This window comes from Chiloscyllium punctatum, chromosome 5 (genome assembly GCF_047496795.1).
Source record: "Chiloscyllium punctatum isolate Juve2018m chromosome 5, sChiPun1.3, whole genome shotgun sequence".
In the NCBI taxonomy this organism is placed as follows: Eukaryota; Metazoa; Chordata; class Chondrichthyes; order Orectolobiformes; family Hemiscylliidae; genus Chiloscyllium; species Chiloscyllium punctatum.
The window spans coordinates 143,628,292-143,653,892 of NC_092743.1; the positions used below are offsets into that span (position 1 = coordinate 143,628,292).

General features: G+C 44.9%; 1 protein-coding gene across 1 annotated transcript in view; it reads right to left on the reverse strand.

Annotated features, from left to right (window-relative positions):
* Positions 1-21,320, reverse strand: part of chd7 (chromodomain helicase DNA binding protein 7) — a 350,049-nt gene extending 328,729 nt beyond the window's left edge. The window contains exon 1 of the mRNA XM_072571578.1: positions 21,065-21,320. The gene's annotated coding sequence lies outside the window, so the exon portion shown is untranslated. The remainder of the gene's footprint in view (positions 1-21,064) is intronic.
* Between the last annotated feature and the right edge of the window lie 4,281 nt (positions 21,321-25,601).

Sequence of the window (25,601 nt, forward strand, 5' to 3'; positions counted from 1 at the left end):
CGCTGTTGTCAACGTCTTCACTTTTCATGCTCCTGACTGGGGAGCTGATTGAATCCATTGGATCAGGTTGTGCAGGGGTGGGCGGGTGTCCAAAGGCATGCTTTACCTATGAATGGAGAAACTCTAGAGACTATGTCAGCTGCTAAACTCATGATTTGAAGCATCTATCAAGTCTCCTTTCAGCCTACTTTCTCCAAAAATGTTCCAACTATTCTAATCCATTTTTATACCTTAAATTCCTCAAATGGTGAGAAAACTTTTCAAATGTCTTCATACCTCAAAGCGCAACACCCAAAGCTGGACACAATACTCAGTTGAAGCAAAACCAGTGTTGTTTACAACTTTAACATAATCTCCTAACTCTTGCATTCTATACTCCCATTAATTAAGGTTAGGATATTGTATATTTTATTAAGCACTCTCTCAATTTGCTCTGCCAGCGTGACAGACTTATGCACATCTACACCAAGGTCTCATTGCACTAGAGATTTGGGTGCTTTATATAGTCTCTCCATGATTTTTGCAGCAAAACGAACTCAGATGTTTCATCACCCACAAACTCAAACATTACCCATAAATCAAGGTTTCTAACACCGACCCCTGGGTTATTTCACTACACATCATCCTCCAGCCCAAAAAACCATTCAACTACCATTGTTCGGTTTCAGCTCACTCAGCTACTTCCATGTTGCTACTATCCTTTCTATTCCATAAGCTACCACTTTGTCCACAAATCGGTTGTATGGCACTTTTGGAAGCCTATGCACACCACATCAACAAGCATTACCCTGCCTAAACTTCTATCCCTTCAAAAGCCTCCAGCAATTAATCATGATTTCCCCTAAGAAATGCCATGCTGGCTTCATTTCATTGACCCATATTTGCTCAAGTAACTTATATATAGCAATCATTTGGAGAAAATATGTCTACTTCATTTAACTTAACTTCAGGTACTGCTTTGATTCCATTTACAAAAACAGAAGAGTTCAGAATTTAAAGAACAGTGCTGCCTGCACACAAGAGCAGATAGCAGGAGGACAACATCACTGCTAGAATACAGAATCAAGCTGGAGAAGAGATGGCCTGGTGGTTTCATGGCTAGACTGTTAGTCCAGAGACCCAAGTAATGTTCTGCATACCAATGTTCAAATTTTGCCAGGTCCCCAGCAGATACTGGAATTTGTCTTTTATAAAAATCTGGAATTAAGAGTCAAATGATGACCATGTGGCCATTGTCAATTACTGGGGGAAACAAACATCTGGTTCACAAGTATCCTTTAGGGAACTTCCTTGGTCTGGTCGACATGTGACTCTAGACCTTATAGCAACATGATTGACCCTAACAGCCCTCCTGGGCAATTAGGGACGGGCAATAAATGTTGACCAGCCAATGACACCCACATTCCATGAATAATTCGCAAGAAAGTTACAAGGCACAAAAAAAGCTTAAATTATTTGGTGCGAGCAGAGAAACTTGTAACATGACAGGTGTATAAACTGAAATCTTAGTGCTTTTTTAAAAAAAGATACAAAACACTATTTCGTGATGTTACTGATATCGTATTAAGTCAGAAATGATTCCTTCCCTCAATGGCAGACCCAAATGAAATGATAGCCAAATCAAGACCTCAGCAATTACCTGCTCTGGCATCAAAACAGGTTAAGAATGGTTCAAATACATCAACTGTAAAATCATTTCCTTTTCAAGAAGTTGTGATTCAAGAATCATGTGACCATTTGAAAACAACTCAATAGGTTATGCATAATTTGCCCATATTTGAGTTCAACCTTTAAGATTTTAGTTTGCATGATGGAAATTTGGAGAAGTAAAACTCTTAATCATTCTTTTGTTTGTATCACATCAAAAACATTAATACAGGGAGGCAATATGGTATGGTCCAAAAGGATAAACTGACTTATGCTGTTATACAATATCAATTTGGAAAGAAATTTAGAGTATAAACAAAGAAACTAGGTTACATTTGTAACATAACTAACACAAACTGGCAACACTCCAAAGCTCGTGCTCCGATCCACACAAAGTGGCACAGAGTATATGGAAACATTCACCTATTTAGGGGCATGACCTTTTCAGACTGATGGCTTTGCACAATAAAATTTAAAGTACCTGTCATAATAGTGGCTCCAAGTATTATAGAATCAACACCACTTGAATTTGAATATTTGCATATGTTTTTCAAGTGGAAGCACTGGGAGTACCAATTTGCCATGCTGGAATCAGTCACAAAAGTTGTCTAATTTTATGCTAACAATGTTATAGAAGTTTTTCTATACTAAATTCATAACAGCATTGTTTTTCCGACTTTAACTTTGATGGTGACAAACCTGCAATAAAATATGGTCTACTTTGAAAGCAAAAATGCACACAAGCAGGTTGAACAGCTTTACCAATGTAAAGGACAAATCTCAGAAGTGTCTGAAAGAATCTACTTCAAACACATGGAAATAGATACGTTTTAATGTCCCAAAAACAAAAAGATGAAATGTTTTAAGGATGTTTAGATTGAATGAGGTCCTAAACAATTTTCCTTTTAAATTCCAACACCAACACAGCAATGTTAAGACTTCACTGTATAGGGAAATCCTGAGTTCAATCAGAAACATTCAGCTATTTTAAATCTCAACCAAAACACGAAGTTAAGGTAGTCAGAAAACGGCACTCAATTTTCATGAAGGAAGGTGGGGTCAATACAGACTAATCTGAAAGGGAAAGCAGTATGACTCCATTTGTGCATAACTAGTGGACTGTACAGGTAGCATTAGAAGCCAAGAACAGGTCATCTAGACTCTTGAAATAATTGGTGCACAACCTAGAAAATTATATCCAAGAAAAAAAAAAGTTTTTAAAAACTTACCTCAATAGAAAGTGAGAATAATTGTTTTCACAGAATCTCTACAGCATGGAAGCAAGCCATTCATTCCATTGAGTCCACACCAATCCTCGGAGAAGCTTCCCACCCAGGCGCATCACTCTACCCTATCCCTGTAACCCTGCATTTCCCATGACTAATCCTCCTAGCCTGAACATCCCTGGACACCTTGGGCAATTTAGCGTGTCCAATCCACCTAACCTGCACATCTTTGGATTGTGGGAGAAAACAGGAGCAGCCGGAGGAAACTCCCGCAGATACAGGGAGAATGCACAAATTTCTCACAAACAAATAGTTGCCCAAGTGTGTGATTGCACCTGGGTCCCTAGCGCTGTGACACAGCTGTGCTAACCAATGAGCCACCATCCACCCTACTTACTACTTCTACATTTCTCCTATCAAGGCTTCTGCTGCTTCGATCAATTGCCACATGCTGAATACATAGCAATATAGTACTTCTTAAAAACTATCCTTGGTAAAAATAATACTGGAGGCTCTTGTGGCACAGTGATAGAATCCAGAAATCTGGAATTGAAGGGTTCAAATCCAATTTGTTCTGGAGGTATGCCAGAACAACTGAACAAATTGATTAAAATATATTTAAAACCACAACTATTACAGATGATCATATATTGGAGTTTTTACATAGAGTAAATGCTGAAATTATGGTGATAACCTAAAACCTGAGCAGTAGGCTGAAAAGGAGCTAGTGTTTCATCATCCCCACACTGAACATCAAGTACCTGAAACATATGACTCCAAAGATTCAATGCGATCAGGTCTTACAAATGTGTTTTAAAGAAAGGAAGCCAACTTTTCTCAAAAGATCAGAATTATTTTTGCCACTTCTTACAATTCCATCAGATGAGGCAAGTAGAATCTCATTTGAACCTTCATTGCTCAGACCTTAGAGTATATAAGTTGGAATATCATACTGAGGTTAAACAGGATGTTGGTGAAGCCTTGTGTAGAGTACGATATCCAATTCTGGTCACCCTGTTATATGAAGATTATTAAACTGGAGACAGTTCAGAAAAGATTTACCAGGATGTTGCAGAATGGAGGGTTTGAGTTATAAAAATAGGCCAAATAGGCTGGGAACTCTCTCAGTGGCATGAAGGAGTGAGGGGTTTTAAAGGTTTATAAAATCATGAAGGGCAGAGATAAGGTGAATGGCAAAAGTCTTTTCCCGAGGGTAGGGGAGTTCAAAACTAAAAGAGGCATCTTTTTAAGGCAAGCAGAGAAAGATTTAAAAAGGAAACGAGGGGCAACTTTTTACACAAAGTGCTTAGTATGTGAAATGAATTGCCAGAGGAAGTGGTGGATGCAGGTACAGTTACAAAGTGTAAAAGACATTTGGATAAGTCCATGATAGGAAAAGTTTGGAGGAAAAGGACCAAATGCAGGCAGGTGAGACCAGTTTAGTTTGGGAACATGGCTGGCATGGACTAGTGGGGGCCAAAGGGTCTGTTTCCATGCTGTGAGACTCTCGATTTTGAGCGATCTTCCTTTTTAAATTGACTGCCCCGGCAAACACAGCTTACCTTCCAGGGTTGCAAGACCTTTTATAGCCTTATTGATTCTCAAACTTGTATGCAGAGAGCTTGGATACAGGAGTGTACCTGAATATCTATGATAGATTCCTGTTCATGCCACAGCCTTGGTATGCGAAAGTTCAAACTAGATTCTACTTTCCTCATCTGATGGAATTGAAGCAAGTGGCAAAAACGATAGAAATCTTGAGAAAAATTGGCTTCCTTTCTTTAAGACACAATTGTTAGACCTGATCACATTGATTTTTTGGAGCCATATGTTTCAGGTACTTGATGTTCAGTGTGGGAATGAGCAAACACTCACTCCTTTTCAGCCTACTAGGGTTGTAGACTAAATGCTGAAATTATGGTGATAACCTAAGCAAAAACTCCAATATATGATTGTCTGTAAATACTGTTGTGGTTTTAAATTATAACTGGTCAAATCTAGTTGGACGAAGTGACAACCTTGCATGGCAAAGTGCAGTTCTTCGCTTTACGCTTTAAAATGTTTGAGCTTTATGCCAATCAAGATTATTGATTTTCAGCTTCTGACAAGAATGAGGGAAAATATCAAGCAATCTGACCTTGGGAGGCTTAATACCATCTCCCTGCTTCCCCAATTCCAATCCAATACCACATGTAAGTGCCTACAATCAGTGACTAACTCCTAATTTATAGTAGCCCTAGCAGTGTCACATCATGTAAATGTACTCAATTCACAAAGACAAAATTAAAATACACAATGGCTTCATAAAGCAAACACTTTCATAAAATGGAAGTTCACTATGGTTTCAAAATATGCAGGTATAGAACAACTACACTAACCATCAACCAACTTAAGGTAAATTGGTCAAGCTCATTTACTCCTGGTTGAAATGACATACATGGTTTAAAAAAAATCATACAACACCAGGTTATAGTCCAAGAGGTTTAATTGGGAGCACACTAGCTTTTGGAGCGCCACTTCTTCATCAGGTGGCTGTCCTGATGAAGGAGCGACACTTCGAAAGCTAGTGTGCTCCCAATTAAATCTGTTGGACTATAACATGGTGTTGTGAGATTTTTAAACTGGTGTTGTATGATTTTTAACTTTGTCCATTCCAGTCCAATTCTGGCACCTCCACATCATGGCTATATTTACATACACAGCTGCGCTGTCCCCAAAGAATGTTGAAACCTTGTGCTTTCTTTGAATCACCATAAATTTGGGGACCCTATTTTCCTGTTGCTTTCTCCATTTCAACACTTCACCCAATTACAGACTAATTGGTCAGTCTATCCTCCTGCAGCATAAACTGCTATGGTCAGTTTGAAATTTAGTATTTTTGCATTTGTCCAGGTGAATGCAAGATGAGAAGTGTCAGAAAAATGTCTCTTTTTCAGCAACAAATTAAGAAAAAAGCTAACTCAAGCACAGGTTCTGAAATAAAGAGATTTACAATCTGGCATGCAACAAATTCAGCTACCTAAAATACAAAATTTGCGATTAAGTGATTATGCATTTGATTTGAAAACCTATTCTGTAAAAATCATATGAATGGATCACAATCTCAAAAAGGAATATTTGCAGGAATAAAGTAAATTAATTGGAGTCAAAAGGTAGACAGGGCAGTGAAGGAGGCTTTTGATACAGTGGCCTTCATCAGCTAGGGCACTGAATACAGAAGTTGGGAAGTTATGTTACAGTTGTACAGGACATTGATGAGGCCATACTTAGATCACGTTCAGTTTTGGTCCCCTTGCTATAGAAATGATGGTATTAGACTGGAAAGAGTGCAGAAAAAATGTACAAGGATGCTGTCAAGGGTCTGAGTTATAGGGAAAGGTTGGACAAGCCAAGACTTTTCATTTAGAGCATTGGAAACTGAGGGGGAACTTAAAGACATGTACAAGATCATGAGAGGCATGGAGAGGGTGAATACAGACTTTTTTCCGAGGGTTTGGTAATCGAGGACTAGAGGGCATCAGTTTAAAGTTAGAGGGGAAAGAATAAATGGCAACTTATGGGGCAACCTTTTAAGAGGATGGTATGCATGAGTTGCCAGTGGAAGTGATTGAGGTGGGTACATTAACAACATTTAAAAGGCATTTGGACAAATATATGGATAGGAAAGATTTAGATGGATATAGGCCAAATGCAGGCAAATGGGGTTAGTTTGGACAGATATATTGGTTGGCATGGATCAGTTTGGCCAAAGGGCCTGTCTGTGCTGTAGGACTGAGTAATTGCTCCACAAGTGGACACATTCAGACATGAAGGGCCAAATGGTCTCTTCCTATGCTGTAACTAATTATGTATACCAATTCTTAAAAATGCATTGTGAACTAACAATTTTTGCCCAATTGTTTTGTAGTGCATTCAAAAAAGGGCTGTAATATAATTAACGATCATGGATGAACACACTTTAATTATTGATAAAATACAAAATAAATGTAATAATCTTTAGCAGTACGTTTGCCTAGTATAATCTTTAAATTGCACGTTCCAAATATGCCAGCCCCTTGACCTTAATCAGGATCCTGCTCTCAAGAACAGACCTGAAGGCAAAAATTACAGCTGACAAGAACTTGCATTTCTTAGCACTTCTCAATTCAAAGAAATTTCAAGGGTTGCAAATGGGAAGATAACTGGTAACAATGTAAAAAGAATGAGCAAAGGTAAAGTAGCAAATCTAAAGAAATCAGAAAATATATCTCCCCAAACAAGGGAGCTGACAAAGCAGAAAAAGCTAAGCAGAGAATCAGACAAGAGAATAGTGACAGAAAAAGTTAAAGAAAGTAAGAACTTGATAAAAAAAACTGTACACCTGAATTGCAGTCTTGTTTTGAAATGCAAGGAAGCTCAACATTAATGCATAATGTGCTAATAAAGCTGGAGGAGATCACCTAGACAAGCTTGGCGAGACCGTGGAAGCACAGCAAATTAGAAACAAAAGTTTCTAACCTGAGCGTGTGGTGAAAGGTATTGTAGTGAAGCTTGGTAGGAAAGGGATGAGAAACACAGGTTATTTGTGCAGGCACACCCTCCATTTTTCTGGTTCAAAGCAAACTATTGCAAAGGAAGCAAATCTGTTGTCATTATCTGACTCTAGATGCAACTCCAGAGCGACTCTTAAAGGCCTTCTGAAATGTCTTTGCAGTTGCCAAGGACATAACCAGCAAATAACCATACAGTAGGCAGATTCTCAAAGAAAAGGATATACTGTACCTGATCAACCTTGCAATGTTCTCATTAACATTGGGAAAATGTGCCAAAAGTAACAGCCGAGGAAAACCATACTGTCAGAAACATACCATGAAGTCAATGTCCCCAAATGACTCTTTCACCATGCCTGGCTATGTCCTATTCCATCAAAGAAAGACACCTCAGAGGTGATATCACAAGAACTAATGGCCCTGGGAATCCACAACATTGACTCTGGACCACAGATATTGCAAACATAGAGAAGGAAATGCTATGTAAATGATCACCGATCACCCTCCTGCAGCTTATAAATCAGTATTCCTCTGCGTGAAGCACCACTGAGAAAAAGAACAGGAGTAGCAAGATCACAGAATTTCAAAACTGGACATTTGAGAAATCAAAAGAATAACTCTATCCGACCAAAGTCTGTCACCACAAAGCTGGCATATCTCACTTTATTACCATCAAACCAAGAGATCAACCCTGGCTCAATGAATAGTGCAGCACATGCTAGTAACACTAGACGTGCTTAAAAATGAGGCATCAACTGGAGCTACAGAACAGTCTATAACATGCTAAAAATTGAAACAGCAGACTATAAACAGAACTAAGCAATTCCACAGGCAGCAGATTATACTGAAAGCCCTGCAGTGCTGCCATGACCAGTTATGAATGGAAGAGAATTTAAAAGTTAATCGAAGGTGGCGGAGAGGAGATAGGGAATCAAATGAAAGGTGTGTAGTAAAGGAAAAAAAGAGAAAGAAATAAAACTTCCAGGCTAATCAGCAAACAGGAAGGGGGACAAATACACAAAAAGGGAATAAATCATTTATATGTTTTTTTTCCCCTCAGAGGACACCCAAAACACATTTACAGATTACTGGCAGATTACTTTTGAAATATGCTTTTAGGCACACTCACCTGTGGATTTTGGAAGGAAGTGTTGGCAAGTAGTAATGAAAAAGGTACAAAGTAATCAATGTGATTCGTATGCGTTGGGTGAGGGACAAAAGCCCTTTGTACAAGTGCCACAGGACCTTTTACACTGATTTGATTTGACAAGACAGTACCCAATTTTATCAGTATCTGAATGATTGCATTTTCGATTTTTTAAAAAACACAATGCCAGTGGGAAGTAAACACTCTTGTTACACTCTCGTGCTTGGCAGTTTGGGCTCACTGGTAGAATTTTCACCTCGAGTCAAAAGGTCACGGGTTCATACTCCATCTCAGATTTGAGCACATCATCTCAAAGAGCTCTCCAGTGCAATAGTGAGAATGTTTCCTCTGACAGTCTAAGCCAATCATATGGATGAAACCAGAGGTTTCACCTGCCCCTCAACTGGATATAAATGGATTGGATGTAAATGATCACACAGAACAGGAGAGTTCTCCTCATATCTATGCACAAACTGGCTGCTGCCTTTCAGTAAATTTCAATAGTTGTACTTCAAAAGTATTTTGAGATGTCCTCCAGTTGTATAAGGCAATACAATTATACAAGTCTCCAATTCAAGATTCTCGGCACTTCAAAAAAAGTTTATATATTGGATGTGTTTACCACAAATCATGACTGACAACTTTTAAGAGAGACGAAACTAGCATAACTGCAATGCTAACAGATTTAATTATGACACAATTGCAATAAATAAAAGCAGCCAGAATTATGCAAAGGTTCCAATAACTCAAAGGGGAAGATAAAATAAAAATAAATAAATATGAACCATTCATGGGAGTTGGGTGCCACTGGAAGGGTCAGTATTTGTTTCCTATCCTCAACTGCCCTTTAATGGAGCAGGTCTCTACACCCTTTCAGAGTGCAGAGAAGAGCGAAGTTCATTTCTATAGGTCTAGAGTCACATACTAGCTAGACTGGTTCAGGTTGGCAGATTTCCTTCACAAAAAGGTCATTTCACTGATGTGGTTCACTCTTAATTGGCCTTGCAAACAGCCCAGAGAGCCACTCTGTACAAGAACTGGTGATGGGCAACAAATGTCAACCTTGCCAGTGACACCCACATCCCAGGTAAAAATACAATAGCAGAAACATTAACCATTTAGCCCATTTCTGACTCACTTTGATGCAAGTGATGCATTAAAAGGGAAAGCTAATTATGCTTGAGAAAATTTGATGCTATACTTTAAAAGTACAAGATTAAAATAGATTTCTAGTCAGAAGTATAGGGCCACAAATCATCATCTCAAAAGGAATGAATTTGAATTTTATATTAACAGGAAAATCTCAATAATTCAGTGTACAATAAAAGTGCCACACTATGCCAACTAGGAAGCCCAGCTTCATTCCCTCTCTCTACAGTTAGATGTCAAGTTGGTCCTCAGATCTTATATTTCAGTATTCCTACAATTGCTGAGGGGCATAGGAAAAGCAAGAAAATGCAACTAGGAATTCTGCTAATTGCTGTACAGTGACCCCTCCTGGAAGCAAAGTGAGCGACAGATCAGGTTACCAGGCTTTCACGATCAAACACAAGCAGTCATTGCATGCGCTTCCACATGAATAACAGACCAGAGCTTCAATGAAGGCAAATTCAGTACTGAAATAGAACTCAGCATGTAGACATCTTTTGATATTTTGTTTCTATGAGATTTGGATGGCACTGTTTAGTCTGTTTTTGAAACTAAGTAAATTATGTAATTTTAGAGCATTTAAATTTCCCTGCCCTGAAGGGCATTAACCACCTAGTTGAGATTTTGTGACAATTCACCAGCTTTCACAGTGTCAGGCCACAAATTTATTAAATCTATTAAATTCAGTTCTACAACTTGCTATAGTGCGGTCTGAACTCAACCTGTACAATGCTCAAGATCCTCGGACTGAACCCAGACAAGCTTTGTTTGTAGACACTGAGGCATGAACGCACATGAACATTCAGTTCTTAACAGCACAGGTGTGAGGGGGGAGAAAAGGATATCAGCAGCCAGGGTTAGCAAGTCTGATCACTACCTTTAAGTACTGTGCTCACGAGGTTCTGCAAACTGCAAAAACAGGAACAGGCCTAGTTATAGTGCTGCGATGAGCCATCATTGTTTAACCAAGATACTGAATGACAGATAAATTGACAAATTCCATGGAACCACAACTGACAGGTTGAAAAACAGAGATTGAAGTAATTGTGTCACAGGAAGGCAACTAAAAGTTCATGGAATGCCCTGCCAGTAGCAGTAGTGGACTCTCCCTCTTTATGGGTATTTAAGCGGGCATTGGATAGGTATATGGAGGATAGTGGGTTAGTGTAGGTTAGGTGGGCTTTGATCGGCGCAACATTGAGGGCTGAAGGGCCTGTACTGCGCTGTATTCTTCTATGTTCTATGTAAAATTCGCACTCCAGCTCAAATCAACACCTTTATCAAAAATATACCAGAAGGAAGAGTAATGGTAATTGAAAGGAAATAGTGACCCCAAATTGGCTATTACTAGTTCATATATAGGAAGAAAGCAATAATACATTTGGATTACAACAACTAAACGGCATCTGCGTGGGTATATGAATAGGAAGGGTTGAAGGGGATTTGGGCCAAATGCTGGCAAATGGGACTAGACTAATTTAGAATATCTGGTCAGCATGGACAAGTTGGACTGATGGTTCTGTTTCTGTGCTGTACATCTCTATGCCTTGAATCCTCCTGCTACCCAGCCCTTCATAGGAGCATTCCAAGACAAAACTTGGATATAAAAGGCAAATATTAGGACAGAAGGCCAAATGTTTGGTTTTAAGGGATATTTTAAGAGGACAGAGGGATTTAAGGGAGGCAATTCCAGAGTTCAGGATGCAGAGGGAGCCAGAATTAGATTAATGCAAATCACTTGTGACGCTAAAGAGACTAGACAGACAGACATAGTGAGACAGCACGCAAGAGATGCCACAGAGAAACTGGACAAAAGGGTAAGCATTGGAAAACTGGGGTGTTGCTTGATTGGGGACAAAGCTCTGGACTCCATAATTATTAGTATTAATTATCTATAGGACAAAGTGTGTAGCATCTACAAGATATATTGTAGCAATTTATTAAGGCTCCTTTGACAGCATCTTGCAAACCTGCTGCTTCTAAAAATTACAAGGACAGCAGGTACATAGGATCACCACCTATAAAGTTCCAATCCTAGCCATATTGTCATTGTTGCTGCACCAAATCACAGAATTCCTGTCTTAATTGCACTGGGTGTCTAGCTGCATTCACCTCCATCCCCATAGACCACAGCTCTTCAAGGTGGAGGCTCACCATTAACTTTTCAAGGTGAAATTGGCAGGCTGGCCTAACACCTTTTAGTGCCACACACTATTGCTAGTATGCATTGCTGGTAGAGGGGGTGAATGTTGCTTTATATTGTAAATTAGTAGGAATATAGGAATTAGTACTATCAATAATCACAGGATCTAGGACTCCAAATAACTGGCTCACAATAACCAACAGCCACGATTTTGAAGTGTTCATCAGCACCCTGTGAACAAACAATATCTATTCGTACACTTAAAGATAAAGCTTAATTTTGACTCATAGTACTATCAGCTGCATTCCCATTCAAACAAAGACCAAGCAAATGAAGTACACACGTAACATCAAGATGATCAAAGAAAATAACTTCCACTGTGACAAAAGTTGTTTGAATTATATTTCATAATAAAATACAGAATTCATTTGCAATATTAAATAGATCATGAACGGGGATGCTTTAGCATCAAGAAATTCTGAATATCAAATTGTACAATTACCCATAAAATATCTTGACTTTTATAATTTAAATTCAGAATTCCAATCTCCTAAAAGGCTCAAAGCCTATCATGGAGGAGAAAATGAGGACTGCAGATGCTGGAGGTCAGAGTCTAAGAGTATGACATGGGAAAAGCACAGCGGGTCAGACAATATCCGAGGAGCAGGAGGATGATGAGGTGGCAGCTGCTGCTCCTCGGATGCTGCCTGACTTGCTGTGCTTTTCCAGCACCACACACTCAACTCAGCGTTTATCATGACAGCACAAAAAAAACTGGCTAATCTTTCAATTCCAGGTCATTGGCCCGAGACTTCTGATGAAAGCTCACAACACCAACAGGATCTAGGTTAGTATAGTATATCTAAGTGCTGAGCTAACTGCCCCTCGTCTGGTCTCCAATGTAAAAAGCATTTTACGGAGACATACAAACTATAAAGATTCAGCATCATACTCCAAGCATGACTACAACAACTTTTAGGAGTGGGAAAGAGTGAATAAGGAATGATCATTAGAAACTTTTCAAAGGGAAAGGCAGAGCAGAAAGAACATTGCATGGATTGTCGAACTTTTCACTGCAGAAAATGCAAGCAAGTCTTGTGAAAAATCTCCATTATAAAATGTAACTATTTATACTGCCACCTTCAGGGTAGTAAATCCAATGAGCACACAGATACAGAAAAAGATGAAATTTCACTAAAAGAATTGCTCCACTCCAGAAAAATGAGGGGGGGGGGGGGGGGGGGGGGGGGGGGGAGTGTGATGATTAGCACAGGTTAGCCAGAAAGCCCTGACTTGTGGTAACAAGGCTTCCATTTTTCGCAACTTGAATGTTTCTTATGTGCAGACACACAAGCGCCCAGGCTCAGATGTTCAGTGAGAGTTCAGCTAGTACTTCAACCAGGTCAAACCTAAGCTATAGTTAGGAAAAAAAAAGTCAAAAATTCTTATTCAGGAATATTAACCATGTTGGAAACATATTTTTGGACACTACCTAGCAACAGGATTGAGCTTGGCTACATTGCTATTTCTCTCCCCTCCCTCACAGTCAAATAGCCTGCCACTGTCAAGGTTCATATCGGAAAGTATTAGAAGACAAACACCACCTATGGAGGTATATCTCTGCAAATAAGTCCTAGGAAAGGACTAAATTAAGTATTAGGATAGTAGTAATAAATTTCCGGTTTTAGATTTTTTAAAATAGTACCTCCCTTTCCCCCAAATACTCATCTAATATCCCAATATACCATATATATTTTACCAGATATACAAAATAAGTGACTAAGCAAGTGCATTACACTGTAATTGTACATGTGTAAGAACAATTTGATAGAAAACATACACTATATACGACTTTAATTTTAACAGAATTATAAATCTAATTCCAGTATAGCCAAAGAGTTACTTTTGAATTATTCCTAAAGACAACTTACACTTTTCTAACAACTTGAATGAAATAAAATGTCCCATGGTAAAACAAAAAGAATTAAAGGTATTATCCAAAGGCAAGGACAAAAATAATGCTTAAAATGTTTTGTCCATGTTTTTTGGGGAATGGCAGAATGAGATCAAGAGAAATGTCTGAACTGATGTAAAATTAGAACAAGACAATTTCTATGACACTTTTCACGATCAGACATCTCAAAATTAACATACTATTTGTAAAATACTTATGTAATAACTGCTGTAATGTAGGAAAAGTGACAACTAGTTTGCACACAGCAAATCCTTTCAAAACAGCAGTGATAATGATCAGATAACCTGTTCTTGTGATGTTGTTTCAGGAACAAATATTGGCAAGGACAGCAGGAATTTCTCTCCTATCCATTTTCGAAACAGTGCCATAGGATCATTCACATCCACCACAAGCAGAGGACTCGGCTTAGCCTGTCATGTGAAAGATGGCACCTTTAACAGTGACTGCACTCCCTCAGCACTGTAATGGAGTATGATCCTTGGTTTCCATACTCAAGCCTGAGAGTAGGACTGAAATCTAGAAAAAAAAATGTATAAAGGAAAGAATGGATACAGGAAATTGATTAATTCAACAGCATTGGAAATAAGATAGGGTATGGCCTGATACTCAGCTCAAAGTTAACAGAATAGTGCTAAGATTCAATCTCAACTCAGCTAAAAATAAGTGAGTTGGGTGCTACAGAAGGCAGTTTGAGTTGGCTGTTGAACAAAAGACTTGTGTCTTGCTATTGCTGACGAAGGTGGAGAATTTTTTTCAACATTAGATCCTTATGCCAACCAGTCAAACTGCACGTGGATGAGGAGTCAAGACCAGTAACAGCACATTTAAACTAAATTACATATAAAAGCTAACCCCCATGCCTACAAAAGGTATATTCTTGGAGAATTTCGCATGAAAGAATATGGGGGCTTGAAACTGAACAAAGGATTAGGAGGAAGATAACTGGGGCAAAGGTTGCCAAGTCATCAGGAGCAACTAGGGGGGAGTTGGAAAACAAGCATTGCTTTTGGCAATTAAAGTAGGTAGCTCAACTGCGTATTTGGTTAGACCACACCTAGAGTTGTGCACAGAGTTTTGGTCTCCTTATCTCAGGATTGATATTATTGGATCATCAAACTTGTTCTAGGCATGCCCAGAGAGATTGGGCAAACTGGGCCTATATTTTGTTTTAAAGAGTTTAGTAAAATTAGAATCAGATGTACAGCATGGAAAAAGACCCTTCAGTCCAACTTGTCCATGCCAACCATGGACTTCACTGACACTTAGCAAAACCTTAAAAAAGGACAGGTAGATACTGGGTGGGGAGTCTAGAACTGGGACACAAATGAGAAATGCCACTGTTGGTCTGAGATGGAGAGATTCATTTTTAAAACTCAGTGGGTTATGAACTGTTGGAATTCTCTACCATAGAGGGCTGTGAAAGCTCAGTACGTTTAAAGTTAGAGATAGGGTTAGAGAGTAATATATTTCGGATTATCAATGGTATACAGGGTTACGGGGACGAGATGGGTAAAAGCTCTATTCGATCAGCCATTATCACTTAAATGCAGGGCAAATTTGACAGGCTGACTGGCCTCCTCTTGTTCCTATGTCCAATTTCAGGATTTTTAAAAAAATTTCTTTGACACTATGTGCACAATTAAGCAAACCAGAGAGATCAAATATAGGAAATCCTTTGATAAGTCAACAATAGTGATGTCGATCACAATTTTGTAACAAATTTTGAAATAAACACCGTCGTTGGTCAAACTTGTCTTCCTTAGAAAAAAAATATTTCCATGGGTTGCAACATTATTCAAGTGTTCCATTAAAAGTTTCATTATTAATTTTAATGCTCTTTGTTGCACAGCAACAGAAAGACCATTGCTACACGTCATACAAATACAAAACGAAAAAGTATATCACTTGGAAAGTCTTTATGTTCAAATACATTGTAGTTTTAAAAAGAAATTACTACATTTCAAGATATTGCACGCATAGATATCATAAGACCACAACTGCTACAAATACATTTCTGTGAATAATATATTTTAAATGTTCTTTTAAAAGCAAATTAAGTTTACCTTGTTACAACCACTGTAGCTTTACGGAGGGGTACAGAATTATAGAGGGACTTATTGTGTGCATGGAGGATGCAGTTAATTGAAAGTTCTAAAGCAAGTTGCCAATCTGAAGATTCACAGAAGAAAGTAAAATTTAACAGACCTATCTTTTCTTGACTTCTGAATTATTACTTTCAGGAGATTTGATCTGGAGGTCATTTGTGAATTCTTTACCTTAACTCTAAATCATTCAGAATCAGAGTTACAGTAAATTTTAGTCTTTCACAGAAAATCTAAAAACTACTTCACAAAGAATCAATTAAGAACCTACTCTATCAAATGCCACTACCTGAAAAGATTTACTAATAAGAACCCTGTCTAAATGTTCTATGCTGAATTCTGTATGATTTACATATTTACTTGTGTTGTTAAGATAATTAACACCAAGATTTCACTGCAATTTTCATTAAATTACTGTGCTTAAAGTTGATAAAGTTTTTAACTTTAAAAAGATAAATCTGAATATTTTTTCTTTTAGATGCTTTATGTACACATCTTTTTTTTTGGTATTTAAAGCAACGTTGACTTCAATTTACTGCACAGTGTAATTTAGCCCTACTGGCCTATCCCAATGCTTGTACTCCACAAGACCCCTCCCACTACAATTCAGCTAAACTTACAAGCATATTCTTCCAATCCTTTATTTGGCTTCTCCTTAGGAGGGACTCCTGTAGGTATAGAGGACTAATGGAAAGAACAGCCATGATTTGAGTGAATGGAGGAGCAGGTCAGAGGCGCTGAGTGGCTTACTCCTGTTTCTACATTCTGATCCCTTCAATACAGAAGTGGCTTGCAAGGAACTAATGTAGTGACTCATTCAACATGAAACACAAGTATGATTTCACTTTGTTACACACTTTTTGAACAACACATGCGTGAAACTCAATGGTTCTTCTGACAGTATTGACACTGGAAAGACTGTGGATTCAACACTCGATATCTGGCATATCATAAACATATTAGAAAAAAGTCACATGCTATGCACATAACCCAAACTGATTCAAATATTGTTCACCACTAACTAGACAAATCTTTAACAGATCTATAGAACCAAGCTCTGTGTATCATTTCTCAGCCTCAGTTTGAATGTTTACAGCATCTGTGGAAACAGAATGACTATTTCATTTCAATATGACATAAATTATTCAATTCAACTTTTGCATCTTATATCAGAACAACTAAAGCTAAAACTCTACGTCAAAAGCAAAATCAAAGTCTTGGGAGCTGTGATGCATAAATCTGATACCTCACAAAACATATAGAACTTTGAATAGATAAAAAGGTAGCATATGGGCTAGATTACTGGACTAGCAATCCAAAGGCCTAGACTAATTATTCAGACACATGCACTCAATGCACCCAGTGAATTGAAATTCATTAATTAAATCAAAATCTGGAATTTAAAAAAAATCATAATATCAGCAATTGCAGCTATCAGATTATTGCAAACTTTCTCTGATCCATTCCTGTTCTTTAGGAAACAGATTTGGATGCTTACCCAGTTCAAACTGCATGAAACACCAGACTAACATGAGCGCAAAGATTCTTAAACTGCCTTCTGAAATCACCTAGCACATCACTATATTGTATTCAAAAAGGCAGTTCACCACCATTTTCTCAGAGAGAGAGAGAGACAGACAGACAGACAATAAATGATGTCATGCCAGCAAAGTCCACAACCAATGAATGAATAAATAAGTATTCAATGAAGGACCATCCAACATTTCCTCAAAGTGTTTAAATTAAAAGTAGACAATTGAGAAAAAGAGAAAAGTGTGCAAGAAACAGAACATTCTATTTTGTATTTGTATCTACATTTATCTCAGGAGTACATGGCAGTGACAATCGAAGATTTCCAAATGACTTTGATCTTCAGTAGTAAGTTTATAATCGAGGAGGACTTGCTGCGACTCCAATTCAATGTGCTCTGAAATAGCTGAGAAGTCCATTGTCCAATCTGAAGATTTTGCCATATTTGGGTCAGGTGGTGCTTGAAAGGTTGGGCAAATAGGTTTTCTTGAGAGTGTTGCACTCCCTCCAACAATTAAACTTTTCCATAAGCATATCCCAAAGTCTGCGTTCAGTGCTTTCCAAAATTAGCCTTCATTTTTGCCAGCCATAAGCCAGGGTCTTATGTGAGGTTGATGAAGGTAATTGAGCTCTTCACCAATGCTTTGAGACAACCCTAAAGCATTTCCTCGTGGCAATCCTCTGCCATGGCAAAACTTCAATTAATGCATTTGTTCCAGAAGCCTGGTGTGAGGCATATGAATGTCACTTTCCAACCAACAGAGCTGAGGTACATGCCTTGCTGCTGGGCACATTGGATTGAAAGAGGATATGCTGTTATTGGACCACCTTTCTTGCCACCAGATTTGGAGGATCTTGTAAAGGAACTACATGGGTTAATTCTCCAGGGCAATACCAAACCTGTCTCTATGCAATTGTAGATTTTCAACACTGTAATTCAGTTTGGTGAAGGACACTTGCTAAAAGCTTGGACAAAAAAAAACTAGTTCCTCATGTGTGGAAGCAAATAAAAAAAGGTTAATGTGCCAGCTATTTGAATGCTTACACACAATCTCATACTCAAAATGTCTTAACTACATATCCCTATGCTGCTCTGTAAACTACTATAAAAGCTCTGCAAAGCATTTCTTTAAAAAAAAACATTCAAGGCTGATTTGTAAAACAAAGTAAGTTAAAGTACTGAAGTAACTCTCATCATCTAGCCAGACGCATAACTCAAGATACTTTCTGCTTGTAATTGATCCTACAATCCTAAAAAAGAATCAGATTTCCTAATGTAACTCATATTTGTAAAGCTTCATAATATATAAATATACACACGCATCACTAAATACTATTACAATATAATAAATTTAGGTCGTCTAACACGAGTGATGAGCTAAACTAATCTTTTCAAATCCAAACATCAAACTTGCCCTTCAAAATACTTGTAAACGCCTTTTTTTTGAAAAAGTAAAACCGTATATAAAGAAAAAATACAAACGTACCATATCATCACTAACAAAAGATTGAGGGTCGATCCCATTTAAAACTTAAATGGCTGCTCGCAGCACTCCGTCTTTCCAGCCAGAGGCATGCATCTATCTAGTCGTCAGATAACACATTTCGTTTGGTTAACTATATCTAATACAACATTAGGATCAAGAGTCATTCTGCACCTCGATTTCACAAATACAACCCGTATATTACACTCCTGTATTCCACCTCCATAACTGGAAGCGAGACCTCTGCAGCCTTGCACGGTAGCTCGATGTGGGGCAGGTAGATTTCTCTGAATCTTACTCATTCAACATGCTAGCCGATTATTTGCAACGTAATGAAAGTGACTTTTATCCCCATCAACAGACGGTTGTGTTTTATTTTTTTTAAATCAAAATTTATATTACACCACCAAGAGAAAAAGATTTTAATACCCCAAAAAATAACAATCAAGAATCACTCTTTAAGACAACAGAAGAGGGGGGGGAGGAAAACTTGGCGCAAGCAAAGCACAGGATAGCTCCAGTCTTTCTTATAATTACTGTCAATGACCGAGTCAAATTAAGCTGCCATCTTAGGTTAAGAGCGATTCTTTGTGTACAGCCTGTCCAGAGAGAAAACGCTGACCAAACAAACGAAGCTGCTGTTCTTCTCAGGAGAAAAAAAAGTTAGTCTACTGAGAAACGTCTGGAAATAGTTCGAAAATTCACTGGCCTTTATAGTGGGTAACACAAATCTAAAGGTTGACCTGTAAGTTTGTTTTATTTTAAAAGTGTGTGCGCATGTTTCTCTCTCCCCCCCACCCCCTCGAACAAAGAGGTTTACAATGTGTGAATGTGTGTGTCCTTGCCGCCGAAGACAACGACAAACATGGATGATTAAGCCTAGATGATGGTGGTTGGTGAAATGTTGGGCGAGTGCTTCAATGCTGTGGGATCTTCCCTGCCCTGAACATTCCCTATTGCCCCCCTCACCTTGATTTTTTTTCTCTCCTTACTAGTTCAGAAATGCACGTGTTTTCTGTCCTCTCCTGAACTCAGCTTTGAAATACATACACAAAACACGCGCTCACACCAAGATTTAAAAGAAACAATCGGCTTATTTTGAAGATGGAGCAAATGAATGAATGAAAAAAGTCGATTTGCACAGTTCCACGTCTGACTTGAGCTTTACAGAGGTACAAAGTGACTAAAAGCCCAGCTTAACAACTATACACTCCATTCTGTTGCGAAAGACCCGAGGTCTTTCAGACCACGTTCTGCACTATTATCAAAAAAAAGGGAGAGATTAAAACCACCGGCTGGACCAAGAGTGAGCGACAACTAACCAAGACTGAGAGCGACCACAAAGAGAAGCGCCTTTTTAATCTCAGCCTTTTCTGGTGGCTGTTACTCAAACACGACTAGCAAAGGAAACAGTAACGGAAACATTAAACACGCCGTTTGAGCTTGAAGTGGAATAATCTCCCCCCCCCCCCCCCCCCCGGACTCTCAAAGAGAGAGAAAAAAGAGCGAGAATGATGTGTAAAACCGCTCCCGTTCTGATCTGGTACCCTCCCCAGCCGGTTTATCTGTGTCCGTGTGTGTGTGTGTGTGTGTGTGTGTGTGTGTGTGACCCCCCCCCCCCCCCCCCCCCGGCCGCCGCGGTGCCTGTGAGAAACTAGTTCAAACCATTTCGACTCCACTCCAAATGACCTCAGGGAACCACCAAGTACCCAAACCACACACAGACAGACACAGAGAGAGAGAGAGAGCAGAAACTTACACTAAACCCACAACCATCTCACACACTCACACACACACAGAGAGAGGGGGGGGGGGGGGGGGAGATAAGGCGCCGACACTCATTTATTAGAGAGAGAGAGAGACAGTGAACTCCGTGCTGGCCGTGAGGGACAGGGAGGAGGAGGAGGTGGTGGTGGAGGAGGAGGACAGCTCTCCCCTCTCTATATTAATGAAATGTTAATGGCTGCTTTAGCCAGCGGGCTACAGCACTCTCCTCTCACCCAGCTCCTGCTAGTTAGTGATCTCGCTGACCGCCTGCCCCCCCCCCCCATCTTTATTTACACTCAAATTTCCTCTAACTCGACCGACTCTCTCACACACACAAACACACTCACACTTCTCTTCGTACTTACTTTGTTGGTGTTCCTTTTTTTAAAAAAAGAGGTATTTTCCCCCTCACTCGCGTTCCTAAATCTCCTCCAGTTAAATTCACTGCTTTTATAATTTTTTTTTAAACAGTTTATTACAGGTTATTTTTCTCTCTTCCCCCGGCGGCGCTCCCACTCGTGTTTTATACTTGTGATAATCTTCTCACTCGCCGCCTGTCCTCATTCACTCCCTTTGTGTTATTTCTCTCTCACCAGAAGTTGGAGCCCCGGCTTCCCCCGCGCGTGCCCGCCGCCAGTTCTTCCCTCCTCCCCTGAGAGCTCCAAACCCGCGCGTGCGCGTCCACCACACGCCGCGCGACCCCGCCACTCCTCCCTCCCCGTCAAACCCAACGGACAATCCGGCTCGCCCCTCCCCCCACCATCCCAGTTGCGTACGCGTCACCCCGTCCCCGCGGCTTCCCAGCAACCTCCGGCCCCGAGGAACCCGGAGGGCGTTCTCGCGCCGACGCAACGTGCTCGCATCCTGTGTGTCGCGTCAGAGGGGGCTACTTTGCATGTGTGCCCATTGCCGCCCCCGGATTGGCCGTTGAGCCGCCCCCTCCGCGCGCGCGGGCGGTGGGAGAGGGCACGCGGCCGCGAGCGCCAGGAAACGGGATTGTATTTTGAAAAAAATTCAAACGGCAGGATTCGGGACGTTAACGGCGCGGAGTCGCCACCCCCCCCTCCCCCCCGAGCAAGGAATGGTCTCCACAGCTTCCTCCATTCTTTCACATTCCCATTTTTTTAAAAAAAAGACAGGCAAAGGGAGAGATTCCTTGAAGAAACGAAATGTTCTCTTATGTTTATCGATAGGATGGACGGTTGGGGGTGATGGGAGAGAGTGGGGGGAGGGGGTGTGGGGGGAGGGGGTGTGGGAGAGAGTGGGGGGAGGGGGGGGATGGGAGAGAGTGGGGGGAGGGGGGGATGGGAGAGAGTGGGGGGAGGGGGTATGGGAGAGAGTGGGGGGAGGGGGGGAGGGGGTATGGGAGAGAGTGGGGGGAGGGGGGGATGGGAGAGAGTGGGGGGAGGGGGTATGGGAGAGAGTGGGGGGAGGGGGGGATGGGAGAGAGTGGGGGGAGGGGGTATGGGAGAGAGTGGGGGGAGGGGGGGGATGGGAGAGAGTGGGGGGAGGGGGTGTGGGGGGAGGGGGTATGGGAGAGAGTGGGGGAGGGGGGTATGGGAGAGAGTGGGGGGAGGGGGGGATGGAGAGAGTGGGGGGAGGGGGGGATGGGAGAGAGTGGGGGGAGGGGGGGATGGGAGAGAGTGGGGGGAGGGGGGATGGGAGAGAGTGGGGGGAGGGGGGGATGGGAGAGAGTGGGGGGAGGGGGGGATGGGAGAGAGTGGGGGGAGGGGGGGATGGGAGAGAGTGGGGGGGATGGGGAGAGTGGGGGGAGGGGGAATGAGGGAGAGTGGGGGGGATGGGGGAGAGTGGGGGGAGGGGGATGGGGGAGAGTGGGGGGAGGGGGAATGGGAGAGAGTGGGGGGGGATGGGGGAGAGTGGGGGGAGGGGGAATGGGAGAGAGTGGGGGGGATGGGGGAGAGTGGGGGGAAGGGGAATGGGAGAGAGTGGGGGAGGGGGGATGGGAGAGAGTGGGGGAGGGGGAATGGGAGAGAGTGGGGGGGATGGGGGAGAGTGGGGGAGGGGGGGATGGGAGAGAGTGGGGGAGGGGGAATGGGAGAGAGTGGGGGGGATGGGGGAGAGTGGGGGGAGGGGGGGATGGGAGAGAGTGGGGGAGGGGGAATGGGAGAGAGTGGGGGGGATGGGGAGAGTGGGGGGAGGGGGGGATGGGAGAGAGTGGGGGAGGGGAATGGGAGAGAGTGGGGGGGATGGGGGAGAGTGGGGGGAGGGGGAATGGGAGAGAGGGGGAATGGGAGAGGAGTGGGGGGGATGGGGGAGAGAGTGGGGGAGAGTGGGGGGATGGGGGAGAGTGGGGGGAGGGGGAATGGGAGAGAGTGGGGGGAGGGGGAATGGGAGAGAGTGGGGGGAGGGGGAATGGGAGAGAGTGGGGGGAGGGGGGAATGGGAGAGAGTGGGGGGAGGGGGAATGGGAGAGAGTGGGGGAGGGGGAATGGGAGAGAGTGGGGGGAGGGGGTGATGGGAGAGAGTGGGGGGGTGGGGAATGGGAGAGAGTGGGGGGGATGGGGGTGGGGGTATGGGAGAGAGTGGGGGGAGGGGGAATGGGAGAGAGTGGGGGGAGGGGGAATGGGAGAGAGTGGGGGAGGGGGAATGGGGAGAGTGGGGGGAGGGGGGGGGGGAATGGGAGAGAGTGGGGGAGGGGATGGGTGGAGAGTGGGGGGAGGGGGGATGGGAGTGAGTGGGGGAGGGGGAATGGGGGAGTGTGGGGGGGAATGGGAGAGAGTGGGGGGGATGGGGAGGTGGGGGGTGCGGGATGGGTGTGTGTGGGGGTGGGGGAATGGGGAGTGTGTGGGGGAGGGGGGGATGGGGAGTGTGGGGGGTGGGGGGGATGGGGGGTGTGGGGGGAGGGGGATTGTGGGAGAGTGGGGGGATGGGGGAGTGTGGGGGGAGGGGGATGGGGGGTGTGGGGGGTGGGGGAATGGGAGTGAGTGGGGGGGATGGGGGGGTGTGGGGGGAAGGGGAATGGGGTGAGTGGGGGGGGGGGGGGGGTGGTGAGAGGGGGGGTGGGGGGATTGGGGGAGGTGGGGGGGTGGGGGGAGTGGGGGGGTGGGGGGGATGGGAGTGAGTGGGGGGTGGGGGGATGGGAGAGTGTGGGGGGGGTTGGGGGAGTGTGGGGGGGGGGGAATGGGAGGGGGGGAATGGGGGTGTGTGGGGGGGATGGGGGAGAGAGTGGGGGGAGTGGGGGGATGGGGGGTGTGGGGGGAGGGGATGGGGGTGTGGGGGGGTGGGGGAATGGGAGTGTGGGGGGTGGGGGAATGGGTGGGGGGGGGGGGGGGGGGGTGGGGGTGTGGGGGGGGGGGGGGTGGGGGGGGTGGGGGTGTGGGGGGGGGGGGGGGGGGGGTGGGGGGGGGGGGGGGGGGGGTGGGGGGGGGGGGGGGGGGGGGGGGTGGGGGGGGGTGGGGGGGGGGGGGGGGGGGGGGTGGGGGGGGTGTGGGGGGGGTGGGGTGGGGGTGGGGGGGGGGGGGGGGTGGGGGGGGGGGGGGGTGGGGGGGGTGGGGGGGGGGTGGGTGAGTGGGGGGGGGGGGTTGGGGGTGTGGGGGGGGGGGGGGGTGGTGGGGGGGTGTGGGGGGGGGGTGGGGGGGTGGGGGGGGGAGGGGGGGGTGTGGGGGGGGGGTGGGGGTGTGGTGGGGGGGGGGGGGGGGTGGGGGGAGTGGGGGGGGGGGGGGGGGGTGGGGTGGGGGGTGGGGGGGGGGTGGGGTGGGGGGGGGGGGTGGGGGGGGGGGGGGGGGGTGGGGGGGTGGGGGGGGAGGGGGATGGGGGGGTGGGGGGAGGGGGGTGGGGAGGGGTGGGGGGAGGGGGGGGGAGGTGGGGGGGGGGGGTGGGGTGTGGGGGGGGTGGGGGTGGGGGGGGGTGGGGGGGTGGGGGGGAGGGGGGAGTGGGGGAGGGTGGGGGGGGGGGGTGGGGGGGGGGGGGGGAGGGGGGGGTGGGGGGGGGGGGGGGGGGGGGGGGGGGGGGGGGGTGGGGGGGTGGGGGGGGTGGGGGGGGGGGGTGGGGGTGGGGGTGGGGGGTGGGGGGAGTGGGGGGGTGGGAGGGTGGGGGAGGGGGGTGTGGGGAGGTGGGGGGGGGGGGGGGTGGGGGGGGGGGGGGGGGGATGGGAGAGAGTGGGGGGAGGGGGTGAGTGGGGGTGGGGGGGGAGGGGGGGGGAGTGAGGGGGGGGGGGGGGGGGGGATGGGGGAGGAGTGGGGGGGGAGGGGGAATGGGGGGGAGTGGGGGGGAGGGGGGGAGGGGGAGTGGGGGGGAGGGGGGTGGGAGAGGGTGGGGGGAGGGGGGATGGGAGAGAGTGGGGGAGGGGGTGATGGGAGAGAGGGGGGGGGGGGGGTGATGGGAGAGAGTGGGGGGGAGGGGGGTGATGGGAGAGAGTGAGGGTGGGGGGAGGTGGTGGGGGGGGGAGGGGGTGTGGGGGAGGGGGGGGAGGGGGGGGGATGGGGAGAGTGGGGGGGGGGAGGGAAGTGGGGAGAGAGTGGGGGGAGGGGGTGATGGGAGAGAGTGGGGGGGAGGGGGGTGATGGGAGAGAGTGGGGGGAGGGGGGGATGGGGAGAGAGTGGGGGAGGGGGGGGAGGGGAGAGAGTGGGGGGGGGGGGTGGGAGAGAGTGGGGGGAGGGGGGTGATGGGGGAGAGAGTGCGGGGAGGGGGGGATGGGAGTGGGGAGGGGGGTTGGGAGCGTGGGGGGGTGGGGGATGGGGATGAGTGGGGGGGGGGGGGAGAGGGTGGGGGGGTGGGGGGGTGGGAGAGTGGGGGGGGGTGGGTGGGAGGGGGAGTGGGGGGGAGGGTGGATGGGGCGAGTGGGGGAGGGGGAGGAGCGAGTGGGGGGGGTGGGAGAGAGTGGGGGGGTGGGGGGGGTGGGAGAGAGTGGGGGGTGGGGATGTGGGAGAGAGTGGGGGTGGGG